The following is a 21,367-nucleotide window of genomic DNA, read 5'->3' as shown; positions in this document are numbered from 1 at the left end:
TTGCAACTGCCATCCATGACAGCAGCGCTTTGAGAGCGCAGAATTGCCAGAGGACGAGGCAGCCTACCTTCGCACCTGCTGTGGGTTCGCATCCCCACACGTCCGAGAGATAAGTGAAGGGCTTCCACGCACAGGGGGGATGGAAGTTGGATATGGGGTCAAGACCCTGCGGGAGGGATTTTTGAGTCATGTTTGGAGCCGAGGACGTCCAGGCTGTGTCCCCTTGGACCATTTCAGGTGTCGGTTTGAGGATGCCGAGGTGCACAGGGCAGAGCGGTCCTGGTGTTTGTTGTGTCACTTGTCTATCGTGCTCTGTGTATCTTTAGTGTGTCTCGTGTGGCATGTCTTTTCCCTTTGCCCTTCAAGGTTCTTTCTGGAAACTCTGGCGTCATTCTTGCCATCTCTGATTGCTTCCTTCCTCAGCCTGGCACCGGTACCCTCAAACCTTTGATTCAGGAGCTTGGACAGGCATCGTTATCTGATTGGATGCGTCTCAAGAGAGATGAGATGTCTTTTTTAAGGTCTTGTTCTCTGCGCTGCAGAGATCGATTTTCAGTGGAGTAGGACTTGCAGGAGTGTGAAGATAGGTAGAGGATTCTGAGCGTAGGATTCTCAGGCATCCATCTTTGCGGTTCTTGGAATGAATCGTCCTGTTAGCGTCTTGTTCCTGCCGGCTTCTCTGAGCCTCATCAGGTCAGCGTCGCTCTCATCTCGACCGTGTCCTTCCTCGTTCTCTCCGTGCTTGCAGTCGCTCTTCTGAATGAGTTTTCTCTTGCTGTTGCGTCCCCTTGTTTGTCATCCCCTGTGTCAGAGGCGTTTTTGTGTCTGGCCTGGGGCTGCTCTTCCCTGCTGCGCAGTGTGCGTGTAAAAGGCTCAGTCCCGGGGACTTGAAAGTTATAATGCAGTCTGTAGTAGGATTCTGGATGGTTTTCCTAGGTTGACATAAGTTTTCTGGTGGTGCTATGTTGGCCTGCAGTGCTTTGACTTTTGTCCTGACTTCCTTTCAGCTGCAGATGATTAAATCCCGACGCAGAAGGTGAGTAAAATATGAGAAGAGTGAGGACGGACGAGATCTGAGGCGAGGCCAAGGTCCAAGAGGCATCAGCACCAAAGTCGTCGGCATCCTGTAGGAGGCTCATTACCTTCCCGTCATCCCAATGCAGACCATTAGAATGGATATAGAATTTGCAGCGGCTAAAAGGTTACTCCTCAGCATACTCACTAAGAGAGGAGAGGAGATGAAAAAGGCTTGGGAAAGCTCATTATCTGGTCAAGAGAAAATTGTTTTTTTAAATACTCCACTGTGTTGTTTATGGAAGATGAGTGGAGTGAGCTAGGGGACCGTTTGTGGGATTAAACAATTATTGGCAAGGGCACGGAGACTCTTTGTTTTGGGAGTACATGGGGAACGATTATAAACACTTGGAGAGATGAAAGCTGAATCCAAGTTTCCAGCTGCTCCTGTGCAAGCTATGTCATAACAATACACAGGGTTATCATCTCCTGTGCTGTCTCGGTTAGGCTGCCTCAGTGCATTTTTTGGGATAGGGAGCGTACAGCCAGTAAATGGAATAAGGGGAAAACAATGGAGCTCTGTTGCAGAAGTGTTAAAAACCCAAGCAAGCGTAATCTTTAAGTCTAATGCAGTAACGGAGCAAAAAGCAGAGTTATCTGCTCCGATAGCCAATGTGGAAATAAAACGGGATAAGAAAGGAGTTGCAGCCGGACTGTCAGAAGTAGGGTCTCAGAAAGAACACGGAGAGTCAGGTAGCCTGCCGAAGTCCCAGGTAAGTAAAGAACAGGGAGAGACACCTTGCCAGCCGAAGTTATATCCTGCTATCCCTCTGTCTGCTCCTCTGTGTGGTCCAGAATTAATACCCCTTCCTGGAAGAGGATGTTGATAGGGAAAAAGAAGAGGAGCAACTTACACCTGAAGAAAGAAAATTGGTTAAATCCTTTACTCCTCCAATGGAAAAGTTATAACGTCAAGTTGAACAATTAACACATCAAATGGAAAGTTGCAACACAGGGCACAAACAAAACATAACTGCCTGCCCAGAACAGCGCAGTCCTCCTACACAGTCAGTTCAGCAATTACTGCAGATGCTACGACCAGAGCCGTCAGCACCTTCAATGCAAATCCTTCCACCTCCGTATCTAGGCCCAATCCCAGGCCCAGCAGGTGCCGAAGAACATTCTGCAAAAATATCATCAGGAAACGACGGTCAGGAATAGTTTGCAATGCAATCATTGAAGGAGAGCGGCAACCAGCTGAAGCTTTAGCTTGCGCAATTCTGTATGATCAACAAGCTCCTAGGTACGAACAACATCATTGGAAAATTTTGCAACAAACCAAACAAACTATGACAGAACATGGAATTAGATCTGAGGCTGCCAGAACTACACAGGACCGCATTTTCACCGCCAATGTAAATTCACCTCACGATTGTCGGCAAATAGCACGATTACTATTGACACCATCTCAACACGTCATACAGGTAAAGGAGCGGACCAGATCGGCAGTCACCGAAGCTCGTAGACCTAGGGATCCAAATGACATCCTAAATGCACTAAATCCAGATATGCTCACCGGATCAGGGGTATTTAGTAACTGACGTTCAACTTAATTGAACGCATTGGGAACACATCATTTATCTGCACGTTTAGCCAGACAGGCTTTTAATGTCGTTCCAGATTCTCAACCACGTACTCTTTATTCAGCTGTTCAACAAGGAATAACAGAACCTTTATACCAATTTTATTCATCGCTTATGGGCAGCTTGAAGCAATCAGAATGATTTAACCGACAAGGCGTGACAAAAAACATTCAAGTTAGTGGCATTTGAAAAGGCTATTTCCAAAACAAAACCTTTGTTGATTACTTTGGGTAAAGATGCTGATGTAACAGAAACGATCTACTGTAGCAGATACGGCTACTAGAGCATCTCAGTCCCAACAAGGACAAGTTGTCGCCAATGCCGTAGCAGAGGCCATAAAACCAGCCACAAATTTACTTGCTGCTGCAGTAAGCAAAATAGGCCAAACACCAAAGTCAGGACCTTCAAAGACACGAGGCGCATGTTAGCGATGTGGGGCAAAGGGACATTTCAAAAAGACATGCCAAGCGTCAGTACGGTGCGATAGATGTCAAAAAGGCAACCGTTCCGCAGCCGCCCGTCGGTCTGCAAAAAACGGATTACAAAGCACAAAGAGCCGCCGTGCGGTGACACAAGCAGTCGGCCCAACGCTGTCCAACAACTTGACCCACCAGCGACCACAGCGAGCTTGGCAATCGATTCAGCAGCAGCAGTAGCCGTTACTCTTATCAATCAAACTGCGTGTCAAATTCCAACAGGTGTCACCAGAGCAATATACGCCTCAGACAGCGCACTTGCGGCATTATTAACTGGAAAATCTTCTGCTGGACTTGCAGGACTCATCGTCCTCCCAGGTGTAATCGATGCTGACTACACCAGAGAGATTCAAGTGCGTGCCTACACTTTATCACCACCACTTCCTATTTCCAAGGCAACCAGAATTGCACAATTGATTCTATATTTAACAATTCCTACATAAGGGCCATCTTCTGAACTCCACCACAGAGAGGAATTAAAGGCTTCGGATCCACTGGAGACACAGTAGTAAATTTAGTACAGCAAATGAAACAGAGACCAATGGTGAAAGCAACCTTACGATCTGGCATGGTTCAAAAAGAAGTCACCGTTATGCTAGATACAGGAGCTGATGTTAGCATCATTTACAAAGAACGCTGGCCCAAAGATTGGTTTCTTCAAGAAACTGTGCATGCAGTACAAGGCGTAATAGGGAATCCTATACCATAGGGAAGTGTCCATGCCATAGAAGTGAGATTTCCCGAAGGGCAAACAGCCACACAACGCCCATATGTCACGTCTTTACTTGGAAATTTAGGAGGCCTAATCGGTCGAGATGCATTAAATCAGCTAGGAGCAACTCTCACGTCGCCCGCAGCCTCTCAGTCGCCTTTTTAGTTGCAGCCGCTGCCGTTCTGCCGCCAACCCCAAAAATACAATGGAAAAACCATAGACCAGTATGGGTTGAGCAGCGGACCTTGTCCAAAGAGCGGCCGAAAATAGCCCACGAATTAGCGAAAGAACAGTTATAAGCCAAACATAGACAACATTCCATTAGTCTGCGGAACGCTCCCATTTTTTATTCCTAACAAATCAGGCAAATGGCGACGGTTACACGATCTCCAAAAAGCGAACGACCAGCCGTGTCCCATGGGAGCATTACAACCAGGAATGCTTACTCCAACTATGTTGCTTCAGAATTGGCATCTCTTGATTATTCACCTCAAAGACCATTTTTCACTATACGCTTGCGAAAGGATGATACAGTGTGATTTGCATTCACTTTATCAGCAATAAATAAAGCAAGTCCTTCACAAGGATATGAACGTGTACTACTTCCACCTGGCATGAAAGTCTTCCTACTATGTGTCAAACGTTTGTTCATTGGACATTAGAGCCTATCTGTCATAAATTTGCACAATTATTTATCGTTACATGGATGATATCCTGCTATGTCAATAAGAACCCTTTACTAATGATACTTTACAGTACATTATCACTCAGCTGTTGTCAAAAAGTTTATTAATTGCACCAGAAAAGATACAACCTACATGGTGCTACGTACAACTACTATTGCAACACTTCACCATGCTCAGAAATTAATTGGAGATTCGCAGCGGTTTAGAATTGTCGCAGGGATCCTCAACGATGAGATATCAAGTCTTACAAGTCTGCTTAAAGTGCGGACCCAAATAATCCAATCTGTCTTTCTCCTGAATGACGCGATTGCCTTAACAAGCTGAGTCAGCGTCCAGTGTCATCTGTCGCAGGTCATCCATTGTCAGATGTGCCATTAGATGTTCCTATTTTCAACCATGCCGATGCTCTATTTGCTATCTCATACCAGCGGCCTGCTTGATATTAAGAAAAAGGGGAGACCATCCTACGGGAGATTGTGCCAAGCAAACACAATCACGGGAACGACCACGCGGCCGGCAAAATCAACAGAAAGGCAAGGAGCAACAAAATCAGATAACGATTCTGGAACTGGCCTTTCCACCACATACGCTGCCCGTGAGCATTTGGCAAAGAACAGAGGTAATAGAACATCTCATTAGGAAAGCATGGGAACGGGGGCTCGACATCACCTGTACAGAGGCGGAACATATCAGTCTACCATTAAAAACTGAACTGTTTGAGTTCATGTTGAGATGCTCAGAGACCCTACAAATAGCTCTCCTAGACTACGCTGGCCACGTGCATAACAGACAACCATCCGATGCGCGATTACAAGTAATAGCAAGACAGCAATTGTTACAGCAACCAAAGGTAAAGACACAACCTGTCAAAGGTATTACGGTATACACAGATGCAGGAAGGAGAACAAAAAAGGCAGCACTTACCTGGAAAGAAAAATCGGGATGGAAAGTACATGTCCTGAACGATTTTATGGGAAAATTGTACAGCAGTTAAATTTAGCCAACAATCCCGATTTTGGATTCTACAGTACGAAACACGGCCATGAGGTGCCATAACTGTATACAGGTTCGATGAGGGACTCAGCAATTAATTTACAGGTTATTGTGACATCATCACCTTGCATTACCAGGAAAGAAGGAAGAACATTGTGTTTCTCAACCAACACCAGGGGAGCGCTTACACCACGGTGTGCAATTAGTGCGGTCAACGTTGGTTTTTCACAGCGTTTATTTTGAACCTATAGGTTAGACCTTTCAAGCCGGACCCATCTGCTGTGTCATTCTGACAGCATGTTACATAGGTTGGTCTAGTTAAAGTCAAGTTATACCAACAGTCAGAAAGTTTGTCCACACAAAGCTTTCTAATTTCCACATTGTTGGTGATGGGTTCCAAGGCATAATTATCAACCTGTTCCTGGTGACAATACAGTATAAGAGAGACTTGTTTTTCACATGACCATACTGTTGTGGGGCAAGGACTCGCTGTAACGTTGGGCTGCAAACTACCGGTTATAACCGATTTTAAAAATTGCCGGTGATCGCAATGGTAGTAGCTTTCTCGTGAAGGGATTTCTCCATTTTTCTGCATCCTACCTTAATTTTGTCACCAATCGTTCCCGTTAGTACCCTAGCCCAAATCCTTTTTGTCCCAACCCCGGTCACTCGAACGTATACCTCAGAATCGTGCAATACTACCGTCGCTGGGTTTGGGCGACGATCTCTGGGGTACGGTCCTAGAGCACCGGTATACCTGATGGAAGCTTCAGACCATGGCCACTCAGCCGAGTTTTGGCCACGGCGTTGCGGTAGGATACAGAGAAGTATCAAAAAGATTATCACTGTTTAACCGTTCTCATGTCATTCAGTGTTCTTCCGTGAAAAGCAAAGACAACAGAGTCTGCCACCAAGAGGCAGGAGGTCAAAACGATGGAACTATCCAACGGGTACTAATCCGACGCTCCTTCCCCAAAGCATCGGTGGTTACTCATGCCTATTTATTCAAAGGGGTTTTTAACGCTAACGGTACTTCTACTGTACGGAGGTTTACTAAAACAGGTTGCTCAGGTGTTGGGGGTTGAATTGTTCCCTTTTCTTTCTGTGGAATTTTCCCCATTGTTACGCTAAGTATTTGTGGCTGCACCTTAGTAGTAACAGTTTTCTTTCTCAGGAGGGTGGGGACAGGGGGAATATCGGAAAAGCAAAGGTGGGATGGGGGGGCCAGGGTGCTCTCTCACTCGCTAATGGAGTCAGAGGAAGACGGCCGGGGCATCCTAGCATCCTCCCCGCGGTCCCAACGCCGGGAGCCACGTTCCCTGCCGTCGGACATCGCACCGCCGCCTTCCCCCTTCGTCCTACTTCCTCCGGAAACTCTGCCGAGCACCACGACCGACACCGTGAGGGGGGAGTCGCTCCTCCATTCCTCTCACACCCGGGCCATCAGCCAGCCCCCTTCAGCTGCACGGGATCTGCCCTGTTCCCACGACCGGTACCTGAGCACAGGGAGAGGGAGCCTGGGGCCAAAAAAGGACTGGAACTGAGTTATAGTGTTCTGTTTTGCTGTCAATTTTTATAGCTGTTGTTTTTTCTTTTGTTTGCCACGTTAGATATATTAGTAAAGAACTGTTATTCCTATCTTCCATATCTTCTGCCTGATTTCAAACTATAATAATTGGAAGGGAGGGGGCTGCACTCTCCATCCCAGAGAAGGGTTTCTTGCATTCCCTTAGCAAATACCTGTCTTTCAAACCAAGACACCTTTTACAGCTTGCCATAATCGAAGATGCCAACTTCACTCGTGGTTTTAGGAGTCGCTTTAGGAGACCATTAGTCCTTTCTACAATTCCGTTGGCTTGTGGGTAATAGGGGGTGTGAAAAGTCCGCTTTATTCGTTCCTGCCTTGTCCCACCCTGTACTACTTTAGCAGTAAAGCGAGACCCATTATCAGATTGAATTTCCTGCGGCTTTGGGAAAGTTCCAAACAATTTTTGCAATGCCTTAACAGTGTTATCTCCTGTAGCTCTATTAAAAGTTTCAGCTCCACCTAACCCCGATATTATTTGCATTCCTACCATCACGAAATGTTTGCCACCTGAATTTTTAAAGGGACCGACATAATCTATCTGCCACGTGTTCCATAAGCCTTTACCCTTCCTTAAGCACAACGGGTCACCTTCCAAAGGATGTCTTTCAAATCGTCCACGGCATCGCTCACTAGCTGATACGCACGTTTTGCGCATTTCCCTGGTGACAGGCCAGCCACGAGCAAGGGCTTCCTTGTACAAATCTTTCGCACCTGTGTGTCGTCTTTTATAGGCAGCCATTCTAGCAGGTGCTCCCAGTCCTCTGTAATTTGTTCATTTTTCTGGGGATTCACTCTCGCTAACTCATCAGCTGCATTGTTCTACTCGCCGGCTGGATTTCCATCTGTCTGATGAGAAGCCAGCCAACCTACGTCAAAATTCCCTTGACCTGCTATATTTAGAATTTTTTGCTATACTGGGATTCTGTTGACTTCCTAATCATTTTGCTGCCAGAAAGGAAGCCACTCTGTACATCCTTTAAACGCAGCATAGGAGTCAGTGTAAATACAAACAAGAGAGGTATTATGTGCCTCACACTGGAAAACACTCCAAACAGCAATCAGCTCACCCACCTGAGCACTGCCTTCTCTCTCACTAATAATTCGCTTACCAGATGAAGTATGGAGAGCTACTGCCCTGTATTTCCACACCTTTCCCTCTCGTTTAGCAGATGCATCAGCTAACCAAGAATTTGCCAGTTTTTTGGGAGAAAAAGGAGGGGCCACTTTAATTAACGAGGCAGGTTTGTCATGGCCGCTAGCCAAGCTTTCAGTTTCTTGTATTGCCAGATTTTTTGCAGCTCCTTCTGTTACTAAGAAGATGTTACAGTAATGCTCGATCTGCGCATACCACTTCCTGACTGAGGTTCTTTGGGCTACCCCTCAGGGGGAGGGGTCCTGCTGGTAACCACTTGAATAATTTTGAAAGGGCCTCTCAATACAAGTGATTGTTGACCTGTAATTTTCTTCACTTCTGTGAGAGCTAAGCTACCAACAAAAAGTCCCTTTTCCCAAGTAGCGTACCTTTTATCGGCATGTTTAAAACCACAGGAATAGAAACCCACTGGCCTTGTAGGGCCCTCCGGGCCCCCTTGCCATATGCGCACCGACAACCCTGAGGTGGGAAATCTCCATTCTACCTGGAAAGGATCTGTGGGATGAATAGGGCCTAGAGCTTGATGCGCAGTCGCTTGAAAAATCAGCAATTGCAGCGCTTCCTCCTGAGAAGTTCAATCCCATTTCACCCCTTTCCTCAGCAAGTCATAAAGAGGCCTGGCAATTATTGAAAAATCTGGAATGTGTTTTCTCCAGAACACTAATAGTCCTGGAGCTTGTTGAAGCTCTTTCCTGGATCCAGGCATTTTAATTTGATCTAAGGAAGTTCAACTGTCAGGTGGAATACATGTCATATCTCCTTTCCACCCAATTCCCAAGAACTTCATCTCCTGAGAAGGTTTTTTAATTTTCTCCGGTGGAATTTGTAACTCAAGGCTATTCAGATGTGTTGGGAACGATAAGGATTGGACAGGAAGTTCTCACAGATACGTACGTGTCACAGAAAGATCTTTGAATGTAGAATCTGAAGAAGGAATAGAAATGACAGCATGTTTTGATATAGAAGAGAAGAACTGCTGAGCCAGCCTTACTGGGTGACTAGAAGGCAAAGAGCAAGTGAGTTGGAAGGGGATTTTTTGGCTTAGAGCAAAGGAAAAACCCTCCTCAAACAAAAGATGTTTTACCAAACAAAAGGATTTTCACAGACAAACAAGGAAGCCAATGTTGCAAGTAGAGAAGAGATCTCAGAATTTTCCACTGCAAGAAAACTGAACAACGCCTTCTAGCGTAAACTGTAACATCCTAACCTTTTGCGACTGGAAATAGCAACACGAATACTGTAATGTTAGTAGTTAGGATAGGTCATAGGTAATAGTAAAAGTATTGCTTGGTTGTCGTGCGTTAAGACGCTCTGTAATGAAAAGCGTATAACGCATCGTCACCAGAGACGGAGGGGGCTTCGGGCAAACCTACAGCTGAAAAGGCTGTGGGCTGGGCTCTTGTCACCCACGACCCGTGAATGGCTGTATCATTTGGATATAATAAACGGCGTTTTCAAGAGCTGCCCGGAGCCCCGCGTCGCTCGATTTCGGCTCTTACAATTGGCGCCCAGATTTTAAAGGGCAGAATCGGAATATTCTTCAGTAAGAGGCCTCCCGGTGAACTTGAAAGGGAAGAGGATTAGGCACGTTGAAGGAAAAGCGACCGGTGCCTGGACATCGTTGCTGCTGGACGGTACGCGGACCGGAGCTCGACGGCTTCTGCTGCAGAGGAAGACAGCAGGTGCGCACTGGGTAATCACGGGGCAGAATATATCTGCAAATCAGAGGGATGTGTATCAGCATTTTTAATCTTTAATTGAATCAAGTCTTGCCTAAGCAAGAGCTCAAACAGATTGTAACATGGACTATAACTCATGTCCCAAATGCTAACTCTGAAGAGATCTGTACTAGAGACTTCTGGGACTCTGTAGCGGTTAAATTATATAACATTTCTCACCGCAACAAAATAGCAACAGATTTACTCCCGGCTTGCCGTTTGCTTGTGGAGATCTTTGTCCCGAAACCGCTCCCCGTCCCGCATTCCACCTGAAGTCTCACCGCCGATCCCCTCCGAGCAGTCCCTGCCAGCTTCTCCAGACGCGAGAAAGGCGGGGGAAGATAACGCCGATTGCCACTGCGGTACGAGAAACTGACGAATGTAACAATACCCTGGAGGGAAAAGGGGACTTTAAAACAACACCAGGAACCCCTGGAAAGCAACCGGATTTGTTTCGCCAATGACCACTGCTGACTTGCGAATTGTCAGAGTGTGGAACTCAAGTTGATATCACAGGCGCTGATATCAAAGGAGCTGATGTTACTGTAATATCTCATTCTGTTTGGCCAAGAAATTGGAACTTTGTAAGTCCTTCAGGTGCCCTCGCAGACATCGGAGCGTCACGATCCGCTATTAATGCGGAGCGGGGGTCGTGATGGTTCTTTTGATCAGAAGGGTGCAAACAGGCAAAATGCAGGGGACAAAATCAGTTTATTCAACGGCAGAAAATCAGTTTATTCAACAACAGCAATGCATTTCATCAAATGCCGACAATTCAGTTACGGTAAAGGGGAGAGGTATAGGAAACAAAGTATAGGGAAAGGGGAAGGAAAGGAAGGGATGGGAAAATAGCTACCAACAGACGAGACGGGCGTCCTCGTGGGTCATCCGATAGACGAGTCTTCGTCCGTGGGGAGATCTCAGGGGTCTTCTCCAGGGGGTAGACGTGTCTTCCTCGGTGGAGAGATCTCAAAAGGTCTTTTCCAGAGGGTCGCTCTTTATAGTCCTTATCCAAAGCGAGCGGCCTCTGGCCAAGAGGTGGGAAGATTTATGGACCATTGTGTGGTGCTGCAGGAGACAGGTACGGTCAAGCAGTCCTCAGTTGGTACAACGCGACCTCTGGTTGGTGCCACGACAGCACAGTCCAGTGAACACAATACACCAGCACGCAGTCACGAGCATCCACCTTGGCCCGGCCGGCAAACCATTGTTGGGAGTCAGCCTGGGTGGGGGTCCTCGAGGTCTCCTTGCGACGGTCGGGAGGCAAAATCGAGGGGAACTTCGGACCGACCCTTACACCACCCCGTGACTCACGATCGTCGTCAAGAGCGCCCCTTTGTAGAGTTGTAGTGAAGTCTTCAGTTGTGGCGTCTTCAGGACTCGTCCAAGTTGGTAGCATATCCCGGAAAACAGAGACCGGAAAGTAGGAAAAAGATAAGGGACAGGATAAGGAAAAGGAGAAAAGGGAAAACAAAACAGATTAATTATATTCAATTTTTTGATTGCTAACAATTTCAAACAATTTGTTCAATTCTTTAATTTTTTTCAATTTTGTTTAGAAATAAATCAATTTTTTTAAAGCAAGTTTTTGATTAAACAATTCTAATTGCAATTAGAAGATAATCAATTCTAGTTAAAATATTTTATCCTATTTAAAACCTTGTGTCAATAACCCTAGGGATGTCAACAGTAACCGATCTGGATACATCTGTCACAGATGCCAATTGTGCTAACCGTTTCATTATTCTCCAAGTCACAATGTATAGAATTGCTGATAAAACAAAACCAAAATGAAAAGAACAATGGTGGGATGACACAATTTGTTCAGGACACCTCTAGCAGTAGGTGACCACCCAAAGAGAGTATCCCACCACCTGTGTTCAGCATCTGTCTTTACCCTTTCCAAAACACGATGTATTTTTTCCACATTGTGATGAACAGCTATTAGAGTTTTCTGTCCATTTTTCTTGATCTTCTCCAAAATTTCGATCAGATCTTGGTGGAGCAACAATTGCTTCACCAGAGAGAGGTTCATTCCAATTGGAGTGGGCAATAGATGGTGGATCAGTCAATTTGACTGCAAAAGATGGTGAGAAGTAACTGGGGCTACATAGGAAAAATCACATCATGAAATCCTAGTAAAGTTACAGACACAAAAGTTTGAATGATTTTTAGTATTCACTACTAAATTTTCTATGGAAACACTATCGCAAGCACTTCTAAAGCATGCACATCCATTTCCTACATATACCAGTACTATTTCAGGAATCTCGTTTGGATGAATTTCAAAATTGCAAACATTCTGTTCTGTATCCAAGCAAATATCTTGAGCTCTGATTGCATTACTTTCACAGATAAACCCTTGTTGTTCCCGGACAATGCAAGTTCCCAAATTGACGGTTTGCCACCTCCCACCGATTTGACGGGCCCATTCCCTATGCTCGAAAGGATAGAGAATAGCTCCATCATGGTTCAACCCTAATGCAATGATAGGGAATATCGAATGCACTGAAGCATTACGAATTGTCAGTACAAAGGCTGTGGCTGTGTTTGCGCTGGGATCGTAGGTAAAATTTACTAAGTTCCACCAGGACTGGAATTCTTTTTCAAAATCAGTGGCACTTTCCCAGAGTATTTTTCAAATTTCAGTGGGAAAAGTGCCTTCCTCACCTTCTCTTATAATTAAAGCAGCAACCGACTGCATCCACAACTGGGCCCGGATACAACTGAGAGCCAAAGAGATGTTACTTTGTGTAGTACCAAGTGCATCGATTATCAATTTGTGGTCATTTACGTCCCAACTTGGTAATATGTTTGATAACAACCACTGTTGGGTCCCCAAAGCTGTTAAGGCTGTTTGCAGGGGCCGTTGTAATTTGGTTACATCTCCAGCTGTGGTAGCCAATTTATTCATTAGTACTTCTGAATCGATGGTATTCAAAATTCCTAATCCTGTTCCCACAACACCGGTTATGTCTCTTGCCATTCATTTTTTTAGAAGGATTCCGTTTCCACAGCCAGGTTGTCCGTCCCTCAAAAGAAGTCTGTAGAAAGGGTGAACAAGCTGGCTGAACTTCTGAGACATTATTTTGCATCAGCAATTTGATTTGTTTGAGAAACCATGCCGGATTAAACGATATTTGTTGTTGGCCAGTTTTTCTAATTACATATGGTCCAAATTGAAAAATCGTAGGGCTCAACACAACCGGTGGTTGGGTAGTAGGCGTTACAACATTAACATCAAGTTCCCCCCAGTATTTTGTATCATTTTTTCCACACGTGGTTTTATAGGAAAATTGTATAGCAGTTAGATTTAGCCAACAGTCTTGAGTTTGGGTTCTACAATATAAAGTCCGGCCGTGGGGTCCTATGCCATAACCGTATGCAGGTTTGATGAGGGATCCGGCCATTAATTTACGAGTTATTGTGACATCATCACCTTGTGTCACCGTGAAGGAGGAAAAACCTTGCTTTTGCCATCCAACACTAAGGGGGTGCTTCTTCATGTCCCTCGGTGTTCTTCTGTGAAAAGTAAACACAGCAGAGTCTGCCTCCAGGAGGCAGGAGATTAAAATGATGGAACTATCCAGTGCGTAGCGTGGACTGGAATTCTGTTAACTTCCCAATCATTTTGCTGCTGAAAAGGGGGCCACTCTGTACCTCCTTTAAACACAGCATAGGAGTCAGTGTAGATGTAAACAAGAGAGATATTCTGTACCTCAAGCTGGAAAACACTCCAAACAACTGTCAGCTCACCGGCCTGAGAGCTGCCTTCTCCCTCAGTAATAATTTGTTCACCAGCAGAAGTGGGGAGGCCTACTGGCCTGTATCTCCCCACCTTTCCCTCTCGTTTGGCAGAGGCATCAGCGAACCAAGAATTTGCTGATTGTTCAGGGGAGAAAGGAGTGGCTACTTTACTTACCAAGGCAGGTTTGTCATGGCTATTAGCCAAGCTCTCAGTTTCTTGTATTGCCAGATTTTTTAGAGCTCTTTCTGTTACTGAGAAGATGTTACAGTAATGTTCTATCTGGGCATACCACTTCCCAACTGAGGATCTCTGGGCCACCCCGTCAGGGGGAGGGGTCTCAATAGTGACTGAGATGTGTTTTCTCCAGAACGCTAATAATTCTAGAGCCTGTTGGATCTCTTTCCTGGATTCAGGCAATTTAATTTGATCCAGGGAGGTTAGAGTATCAGGTGGAATACATGTCATACTTCCTTTCCACCAAATTCCCAAAAACTTTACCTCCTGAGAAGGTTTTTGAATTTTCTCTGAGGAAATTTGCAAATCAGGGTTTTCCAAATGAGAGATTATTTTTTTGTTGGGTATCCCCCACTACTTTTATTTCATCCCCTCCCACCAGAATATCATCAATGTATTGATAGACAGCTGTATTGTCAGGTTTGGGTATCTTTTCTAATTCCTGGGCTAAAGTGTGGTGGGCCGAAGTGGGGGAATGTTCAGACCCTTGGGAAAGCCCAGTGCAGGTGTACTGCTTTGGCTCAACTCCCAGAGCCTGTGGAGGAGATTGATTTGGTACATTGTTCAGAACTTGTGGAGAAGTTTGCTCGAGGGGTGCATCACTGATATAATCATATTCTATTTTAATCACAGGTTTCAAGTTGGGGCAGCAGTGTTGCCCACAATTTTTCATCAAAATTAGGTCTTTTTGAGAGTGTATTGGATTAATGTGAATAGCTTCCTTCTCCTGTGTTTCTTTTGGTGTTACACCCTAAGTTGAATTTTTGTCCCATTCTTCTTTTAAGGCAGCTTTTAACAAATTATTTTAATCTAGCAACAAATGGTTCTCATTCCTTTCTTGATATAATTCTTTTTGCAAAATTTGAACAAGATTTTGTAGAGAGTCTATAATTGTTCTTTCCTCATTTCTGCTCTCAGAGCGAGTTTCTATAGCTGCCGTAAGACAAGCTCCTAAAACCGAGCAGAGCATGGTTTTATTTTTGCCCAGTTTGAACTTTGACTCATGTTGCAAAGAATATATTCTATCAATCACATTCTCCAGATTAAACCAATTATTGTTCGCCCATTCCTCCCCACCTTGGGACGGTCTGCCCCTATATTTAGCTAATAGAGCACAAAATGCAGCTTTATCTGTTACAGTGGAATTCTCAGTCATTTTGTGAAGGGAAAAGTAAAAACCACAACGGGGAGGTCTATCTCTTAAGTTACCACACACAACGAAACAGCTTCCCCTGTGTGCCCCCCTTCGCTTCCCTGTGCGGGTGAAGAGACCAAACTACTTGGAAGGCAGTCCTTAGTTACAAAACACCGGGTTGTCTCTTAGCTACACCAAGCAGTCAAACATCATAAAAAACAACAACAACAGCGTCCCGCCTTTTGCACCAGTAGATCTTTTGTGAAATTCTGACGACAGAGCCCTCGAGCGAGTGTGGGGATGCTTTACACCAAGGTGTCTGCAGTCTGCGGGAAATCAGAAAAACCCCCCTTGCTTTCTAGACAGGCTCACCCATTCAAGGTGGCCAGCTAGGTGCGGCTGGAGTAAGACTTCCTTCCCCTGCTACAGACTACAGACAACCTCGCATCCCTTCTGTCTGCCAGAAAATCCTGTCCGTGAGGCCAATTTAATGTCACGATCCTCTATTAATGCGGAGCGGGGCTCGTGATGGTTCTTTTGATCAGAAGGGTGCAAACAGGCAAAATGCAGGGGACAAAATCAGTTTATTCAACAACAGCAATGCATTTCATCAAATGCCGACAATTCAGTTACGGTAAAGGGGAGAGGTATAGGAAACAAAGTATAGGGAAAGGGGAAGGAAAGGAAGGGATGGGAAAATAGCTACCAACAGACGAGACGGGCGTCCTCGTGGGTCATCCGATAGACGAGTCTTCGTCCGTGGGGAGATCTCAGGGGTCTTCTCCAGGGGGTAGACGTGTCTTCCTCGGTGGAGAGATCTCAAAAGGTCTTTTCCAGAGGGTCGCTCTTTATAGTCCTTATCCAAAGCGAGCGGCCTCTGGCCAAGAGGTGGGAAGATTTATGGACCATTGTGTGGTGCTGCAGGAGACAGGTACGGTCAAGCAGTCCTCAGTTGGTACAACGCGACCTCTGGTTGGTGCCACGACAGCACAGTCCAGTGAACACAATACACCAGCACGCAGTCACGAGCATCCACCTTGGCCCGGCCGGCAAACCATTGTTGGGAGTCAGCCTGGGTGGGGGTCCTCGAGGTCTCCTTGCGACGGTCGGGAGGCAAAATCGAGGGGAACTTCGGACCGACCCTTACACGGAGGTGGCACTCCTTGCTTGCAAAGTAAATCTATGATTACTGTTATAGGACCAGAAGGAAAGAAAGCATTGATTCGCCCCTATCTGGTGCAGAAACCCATCACCGTGTGGGGAAGAGATTTGCTGTGTGCCTTGTTCGATTTTCCAGCTCTTTGCTCCATTCATTATCCAGCTAGTGACCCTGTGAGTGGAAGCCAGGAGACAGGCACCTGAACACGAAACTGCGCAGAATCACCGGGAGAAAACTGACTGCCAGGAACGGATCAAGAAAAAAGATGGAGTTGTATTATTATTTGTGCAGGTGTATGGTGTTTTTAACCTTTTGTTTTTATTTTTACAAGGAAGCTTTACTCATGTAGTTGGAGTGCCTTTCCCAGAAGGTTTTGATAATGTTACTTTTGATAAATATTGGCCATATAATAATCATCACATTTTCCCCACCCCTAGCTCGAGACAACGAACTTAGATTGATAATTCTAGAGTTGATAAATCTGACCTTCAAAGAATTAGAAATTTTAGGCTCATTCACTATGGACAATTATAATTTGTTTCACTGTATAGGAAAAAATGGCTCTCATCTAAGCGTTGATCCTTATCACCCAGTTTATAGTAATATGACTTCTCGGTGTCATCAATCTAAGCTTCTTACATACGATGAACGTCACACAGATCCTTTTAACAAACTTCCTATTTGATTTCCTAAAGGAATTTGGCTCGTCTGTGGAGATAAATTTGATTAATATGAACAATTTCCTTCTCCTCTCTTTCTGTGGGTGTTTCAATCTGCCTTGATTTTTTGGCACATTCTTCTCTTAGGGCAGCTCATAACAAACGATTTTCATTCCTTTCTTCATCTAATTGTTTTTACAAAATTTCAACTAAGTTTTGTAAAGAATCTACGATTGTGTTTTCCTCGCTTCCTCGCTTAGGGCGAGTTTCTACGGCAGCTACAAGAGTGTCCTAGGGTGATGTTATGGTGTTTGTATCTCCAATCGTGTGTCCTGATTATGTTTGGTATTATGTCCTGTGCTTCCAGGACTGACTCTGAGAGTGAAGCTTTGTTTTGTCTTGTTATCAGCCGGCTCACCTCCCCCATGGTCTATGTTTAGGAGAGGTTTTAGCTCGGTTTGTCTGCTTGCTTGCCTGCTTGCTTGCCTGCTTGCTTGCCTGCTTGCTCGCTTCTGCCTCTTTTTCTTTCCTTCGCTTTGCCCTTGCTTTTTCCTTATTAGTTAGTTCAGCTAGGCAGTCCAACTTTTTCCCTGGACTGTTTTCTCTTCCACCCCGTCCCCTCCCTCTCCTGGATACCATCTGAACCTGTTCCGGACGGGGACCTGGGAAACCCCAAGAAACACCGGGAGTCTACACTCTGTCACCGGCAGCAGCCATTCCCAAGCGCCAGAGACTGATAACTGGGCGACCACTCGCCAGAGAGACTGAGTTTGTCATCCCTTCAGAACGGTGAAAGAGTTTTTTTTGTCAGCTGGTGTTGTCTTTTTTCCCTGTGCTGGGGAGTGTCTTGCTTGTTAAATAAACAGGTTTTTTCTCCCACTCTTCTCCGAGGAAATTCTTCCCGAACCCAGTGGGGTGGGGGGGAGGAGTCGTGGGGTTTGCTGTCTGGGGGCTCCTTCTGGAGGTTTTCCCCCCAAATTTGCCCAAAACCAGGACAAATAAATTGGCGCCCAACTCGAGGCTCGAGAAAGTGGGAAAAAACCCTGTTCTAATAATAATTTGGTTCAAATTCTTTTGTGTTGGTATAGAGCAGTTATTGGCTATGTTGTTGGAATTCATGTCTTTTGGGGTGGAGGCCTGCATGGGTTTTTGGTCCCTAGGGTTTTTTGAAGTCTTAATACCTTTGTGGTCCCTGGGTTTATTTGCTTATCCAGAAATAGCTCTGGTATTGTCCCTAATGCGTAATTTCTGTAGCAGAGGGGCATTGACCAAAATATCCATCGGGCTGGGCTTGATTTTAATGGCCTGCAGGAGATTTATAAAGGTGCTGGAATCTGTTCCAGGAAGGTATGGTTCTTGGTTGTGGTTGTGCACTCAGTTTGTTAGAGGAGAAGCAGGGGATGAGGCTTTTCAGCCTTTGTTCTCCTTCTTCTCCTCTGAATTTGTTACATCCTTATTAGAGAATGTTCAGTTCCCCCTGAGTGTTAAAGAGACCATCTTTCTGGTGTTTAATATAGTAAGCTTTCTCTATACAGTCTGCAGTTTCTCTAGAATGAGAGCTGAGATTTCTAGAGGGGCTGAGACCCCTGACCCCAGAGTAGAGCCAGGCGTGAGGAATCCTGAATGGTGTGGGAAATGGGAGGATATGGGCCAAATCTTAAAGGAATTTTCTGACCCTACATCCTGGGATTTTCCATGTGAACAAATTCAGAACCCAGCTGAGGTGGCAAAGTACCTGAAAGAGAAGTGCCATGGTAATTCTAAGGAGAAGATCATTGCAGTGAGCTGGGCCCTGGCATATGCTTACCGTACCCTGCTAGATACTGTAGGGCAGCAGACAGAGGAAGGGGGACAGGCAGATAAATCAGCCACTATCCCAGTCACTCAGGCTGCAGCCAACACTCCAGGCTCGAGGCCAACAACTACACCAAACAGTGAGCCTAAGCCAGCAGCTAAACCTGTCAGTAAGCCTCAACCAATGGCTGTTGCTACCAGCACGAGAAGTGGAAAGTGCACAGACAAGACTGATCGACCAGTGGATGATGATGATGATGATGATGATGCAGGAGAAGGACCCTCGACGCCTCCTGACATAAAACCAGGAGTCAAAGCAACTGGTAAAAGATCAGAGGCCAATATTGAGTCTTTTTCCCTAAAGGACCTCCGTGGCCTAAGAAAGGATTACACCTGACGACCTGATGAGTCTATAATTAGTTGGTTGGTCCGTCTTTGGGATGCTGCAGGCGAGGCTACAATTCTGGATGGCACTGAAGCCAGGCATTTGGGATCCCTGTCACATGATCCTGTCATCGACCAAGGAATGATGAGAGGGCCTAACCCTCACAGCCTCTGGGCACGGGTCCTGGACAGTGTAGCACAAAGATACCTGTGTGCAGATGATCTTTATATGCAGCAGACCCACTGGAAGACGATAGAACAAGGGATCCAACGCCTGAGAGAAATGGCAGTGGCAGAGATTATCTTCTCAGATGACATAACAACTAGGAATCCGGACTTGGTACCATGTACATCTGTGATGTGGCGAAAACTTGTACGACTTGGGCCCCATGAATACGCTTCTGCTTTAGCAATAATGAAGCGGGACGAGAGGGATGAGACCGTGCTTGATATGGCAAAGAAGCTCCGAGCATATGCAGATGCTGTGCATGGCCCAACACATGCCAGAATTGCAGCTGTGGAAACACGTCTGCAGAAATTAGAAGACAAGATAGAGGAGAATCATAAAAGACTCAGGGAGGAGATTAAAGAGGACCTTCTCCAAATCTCAGCAGTACAAATTAGAGGCCCTGGTATCCAACGCAGACGTTCCCCTGATGGGGAGAGGAGGTACACCCCACGAGCTGAGCTGTGGTTCTTCCTACGTGATTGCGGAGAAAACATGAGGAGATGGGATGGAAAATCTACTGCTGCTCTGGCACAACGGGTGCGTGAATTGAAGGAAGGCAAGACCCAAAGAGGAAGTTCCACCAAAAGGAGAGCAGCTCCAGTTGCCCGTAGCCAAGCTGCCAGGTATGATGATGATGATATATCTGATCCCCTTGAAGGAACCTCTAAGACATATGCCCAAGGAAAGAAGGATAAACAGGCTTAGAGGGGCCCTGCCTCTAGCCAGGGAGAGGCGAGGGAAAATCGTGTCTTCTGGACTGTGTGGATTCGTTGGCCTGGCACATCGGAACCACAAAAGTATAAAGCTTTGGTTGATACTGGTGCCCAATGCACATTAGTCCCATCAAGATATGTGGGGGCAGAATCTGTTTCTATTGCTGGTGTGACAGGTGGATCACAGGACTTTACCTTGGTGGAAGCTGATGTGAGCTTGACTGGACATGAATGGAAAAAACATCCTATTGTGACTGGCCCAGAGGCCCCATGCATTTTGGGCATAGATTACCTCCGAAGGGGGTATTTTAAAGATCCAAAAGGATTCAGGTGGGCATTTGGGATAGCAGCTGTGGTGACAGAGGGCATCCAGCAATTGAACACCTTGTCTGGACTGTCTGAGAATCCAAGTACTGTAGGACTTCTGAAAGGAGAAGAGCAAAAGGTACCAATTGCCACTTCCATAGTGCATCGCCGACAATACAGAACAACTCGAGATGCTGTGGTTCCCATCCATAAAATGATCCGTGAGCTGGAGAGCCAAGGGGTGGTCAGCAAAACCCACTCACCCTTCAACAGCCCCATCTGGCCTGTGCGTAAATCTGAAGGAGAATGGAGATTGACCGTAGACTATCGTGCATTGAATGAGGTGACTCCACCACTGAGCGCTGCCGTGCCGGACATGCTGGAACTGCAGTACGAGCTGGAGTCCAAGGCAGCAAAGTGGTACGCCACTATCGATATCGCCAATGCATTTTTCTCCATTCCTCTGGCAGCAGAGTGCAGGCCTCAGTTCGCTTTCACATGGAGGGGAGTGCAGTACACCTGGAATCGACTGCCCCAGGGGTGGAAGCACAGTCCTACTATCTGCCATGGACTGATCCAGACTACACTAGAAAAAGGTGAGGCTCCAGAACATTTACAATATATTGATGATATCATTGCGTGGGGGAACACAGCAGCAGAAGTGTTCAAGAAAGGAGAGAGAATCATCCAAATCCTCCTGGAAGCCGGCTTCGCCATCAAGAAGAGTAAAGTTAAGGGACCTGCTCGAGAGATCCAGTTCCTGGGAGTGAAGTGGCAAGATGGACGACGTCAGATTCCTACTGATGTCATCAACAAAATCACAGCTATGTCCCCACCAACCAACAAGAAGGAGACACAAGCTTTCTTAGGCGCCATAGGTTTTTGGAGGATGCACATTCCTGAGTACAGTCAGATCGTGAGCCCTCTTTACCTGGTCACCCGCAAGAAGAACGATTTCCATTGGGGCCCTGAGCAGCAACAAGCTTTTGCCCAGATAAAGCAGGAAATTGCTCATGCAGTAGC

This window comes from Sturnus vulgaris, chromosome 37 (assembly GCF_052056855.1).
Source record: "Sturnus vulgaris isolate bStuVul1 chromosome 37, bStuVul1.hap1, whole genome shotgun sequence".
NCBI classification, from domain to species: domain Eukaryota; kingdom Metazoa; phylum Chordata; class Aves; order Passeriformes; family Sturnidae; genus Sturnus; species Sturnus vulgaris.
This window is presented reverse-complemented; position numbering follows the sequence as displayed.